The sequence below is a fragment of the Pteropus vampyrus genome, unplaced genomic scaffold (assembly GCF_000151845.1).
Source record: "Pteropus vampyrus isolate Shadow unplaced genomic scaffold, Pvam_2.0 Scaffold68, whole genome shotgun sequence".
Taxonomy (NCBI): domain Eukaryota; kingdom Metazoa; phylum Chordata; class Mammalia; order Chiroptera; family Pteropodidae; genus Pteropus; species Pteropus vampyrus.
In genome coordinates this window covers 4,204,845-4,208,842 of record NW_011888849.1, presented here as the reverse complement: position 1 = coordinate 4,208,842, position 3,998 = coordinate 4,204,845, and positions in this window count along the sequence as shown.

Genomic DNA, 3,998 nt, shown 5'->3' with positions numbered 1-3,998 from the left:
CAGGGCCCACCTAAATTGTCACCTATAAAAGGTGTTGGTGATCCACATGCCCTTGAGAGGACCATTTGCAAAATATAAAAATAAGATCAAATAAAATTACAAAATGAAAGACCAACTCCCAGGCAAATCGTTATTGCTGAAAGGGCTGATGTTTACCAGGTGAGAAAATTGAGTCTGAGAGAAATTAAATACTATGCGAAGCTTCTCACAGCTGGTGAAGTAACTGAACTATTCTGTATTAGTTGCCTAAAGTCTTCTGCAGAAAACCATCTACTCCTTTCTATCCAAGTTCTCTATATTCTGGCCTCCAGATCCTCTACTCTCGCTCTTCATACATCTCACTCCACATTTTCTCTCTTCCTTATCCATCATCTCCCTTAAGCTGTCACTCAGCCTATTCTAATAGGGAAAGGCTAGTGTCCTGGTAGAGGGCCCACCCAGTCTCACTCCTCTAGCATTCCATGGGACTTGAGAGACGACTACTGTGACATCTTCTCTTGTTCTTGCACTTGAGAGACGACTACTGTGACATCTTCTCTTGTTCTTGCACGTCACCTCCCTGCCAGTCCCCTGGGGAGGTTCTGCAGCCCAGGTTGATTGGTCTTTTCTCTAGCAATCTCTTTGAGGGCAGCAAAGAAGACTAAAACAGAGAAGGCCACCATGCCTTAAGTCAAACTTTAACACCTGAGGGTGGCCCGCACGTCTCATGTGTGGATTCACAGAATAGGATTCACAGAATATCTGTGCTTTCAGGGCAATCAGGGGAGAAATGCCCAATTGATTTATGAAACCAGGACCTACAGAAGATCAATTTGTTTCCAAACACTTGCTGCCCAGAATTTTCTCTTCATCCTAGCTTCTCCAGTTCATTCCTTGCTCCAGGTTCTTGCTCAAGAAGTAAGTTAGTATACCAGTTTTCACAGTGGGAGAAATTAGGATATTGAGTAACTTGCTTCACATGTCAGTGGCCAAGCTCTGTGGCCCTGGTCAGCCAGGCTTCAAGCACTTTTCCTTGGGCAGTACCTTTGGGCCCATGGACACATTCGTATAGGAAGTGGTACAGGAAAGGAGCAGTAAGCTGCTTGTCTTTCTTTCCATCTGAACTATGACCCCAAGTTAGCACTCTGTCCTGTGAAAGCACCTCATTTAGAATAACAATGCAAAAGCAGCAGCTGGTATTTGTTGAGTGTGCTAAGAGCTTTGCAGAAATCATTTTTTTAACCCTGTAAGAAATAAATGTTCTCAGGGAAATGAAAACATCTATGTAATCAGGTTCACAGATTATCTATCTAAATCACAGCTCTCCCTCTTCTCTTTCCCCTTTCTCAAGAACCAAAACAGATTTCTATTAATAGAAACCAAATTCAATTTTCTTCCTCACCGGGCTGATGTGGTATCTGGCGCCCTCTAGTGATAGAAAAGTTCCGTGGTAGAAGTAGTGTGCTTAGATCTTCCTCCATCTCTACCAGCCTATGTAGATAATGTTATCCTTACTTGAGGCTGAAACTGTAAGAGGTAACTTTTAACAACTAATTTTTGTAACAGAGAATTTCTTATGCTGATCAAAAGTTCTAATGATCTATCAGTTAGAATTCTTTTAGTTCTAAGAGTCTGGCTTAAGCAAAAAATTGATAATGTATTGAGTTGGGTAACTGGGTTTGATTTCAGGTGACACTAGCAGGCTCTGCCTCTCAGCATGGTTTCCTCTCAGTGTGAGTTAACTCTGCTTTCAGTTCTGGCAGGTCCACAAGTTCTCTTTACCACCACGCCAGTTCCACACTTCACATATTCCCATATTAAATCCAGTGGAGAAGAAAGAGTTTGTGCTCTACTGTTGCTAGCGAAGGTCGCAAGGTTTACTCCAATTGAATGTGATGCGCTGGCTGCCTTAACCAATTGGTGTTCCTTGTCCCCTCCTGCCTCCTCCCACCTATGTACACACACAGGCCCAGGGATTGGTGTCAATGCCACTGTGGTGGTTCATTTTATGTATCAACTTAGCTAGGCCACAGTATCCAAATATTTGGCATTATTCTGGATGTTTCTGTGAAGATATTTTTTGATGGTATTAACATTTAAATCAGTAGACTCTGAGTGAAATAGTTGCCTTCTCTAATGTGGGTAGGCCTCATCCAATTAGTTGAAGTTCTTAAGAAAGACCTCCCCTGAGACAGAGAGAATTCTGCCAGCAGACAGTCTTTCATCTCAAACTGCAGTTCTTCCCTAGGTCTCCAGGTCTCTAGTCTGCCAGCTGGCTACCTTGCAGATTTTGGACTTGCCAGGGTCCACAATCATATCAATCAATTCCTTATAATCTCTCTCTGTCTCTACACACACACACACACACACACACACACACACACACACACAAAATCTCAACATCTATATCTATATATATATGGTTGGTTTTTTTCCTCGAACCCTGACTAATACAATCTCCCACATCAAATAGTTAAAGAGAGGGAAGAGAAGCAATATTTCCAAAGTCAACTTGGAAGTGCTGTTACCAGAAAGAAAAAGATAGGATAAACAATCATAGATGTTCACTACGATTGGGAATTATTAAAATGAACTTATGGCTATAGCAATTTGGTTTATAACAATTTTTAAAACATTAGGTCCATGGGGAGAAGGGATAAAAATAGCCTTAGTAGTGAAAAGGTGTTGAAGGTTTTCATCCTCTCAACTTTTTAAATAGTCAGCTATGTGTTGAAGTGTTATTCAGAATGAGATGTTCAGTGGCAAGAGTATCTTTAGAATAGAAAAAACAAGCTTTAACTTATATAGTATGGTTTGAGTAAAACCAAGATGGTCAGGTCCAAAATATCTCCCACAGCTGGTCAAGTGCCTGAAATTCTATTATTAAAATTGTATTTTTTGCTCTTGAAGGATTGGAGGCCCTTAGGAATGTCCACATAAAAATGACTTTTAGAGATATCCAAAATGTTTTCCCCAGAACACCAGCATTCAGGAGGTGATCATTCAATGAGTGTTCTTCAATGGACACCATAAAGAAGACAAAGAAGTTTGGGAAACAGTATATACCATTGCTCCCTCTTAGTCACAATGCATATTATTAGCATATCAAAAGTTCTGAGAATTTTTGGATTAAATGGCCTGTTTAAATTAACCCCAAATTTTCTAAAATCATTTCACTATGAAATATTTCTTCCCACAAAGCACCTATTACTATCTCATTGAACTTGAGAGTAATTAGGTATGGGGGAGGGTTAGAGGGTAGAGGTAAAATTAGAAAGGGCAGGGCCTCAGGAACAAGAATATCTAAGTTTAATTCCTGGCTCTGTTATTTATTAACTAACCAACTTTGCCAATGTTGCTTAAACTTTTTGGGCTACAATTCTTTGTTTGTAAAGTAAGCTTAATAGTCACTCATCTCATTGGGCTAAAATGATAAATATTAAGAAAAAATCATTTGTGAAAGTTGCTGGCTTATAATTCACTCTCAGGAGATGCTGATTTTAATTTTTTTTCTCTCTCTCTCTCCTTCCTCCTTTCTTTGTGTCCTTCTTTCCTTCTTTTTAATGAAATTTTCAATTTTCAATTAACTTATTTAAGTTTTAGATTTAGAGGAAAGTTGCAGAAATAAAACACAGGGTCCCCAAATACCATCACTCTCACCCCCATTCACTTCTTTTTGTGTCTATTAAATGCTGGGAAGTGTAAGAACAGAACTGGCACAGCCAGCGTCTTCCTCACAGAACTCACTAACAATCTACTGGAAGATGAGGCAGAGAAGCAAATCAACGCCTATAAGACTGGGTAATAAGTGCAGTGGGAAACACAAGTCATCATGTAAACTCGCCTTCTGTAAAATTCTTGCAAAACTAAACAGACAAATCTACTTTTCCAAAAATAATAGTGACTTCGAGTGGGTGTTAACCTGGCATTAAAGAATCACTTTTTTTTTTTTTAAGAAAATTGTTCAGGAAATAATGAGTAATAAAGGAGGGGAAGTAATTGTGAACGTTTAATACAGC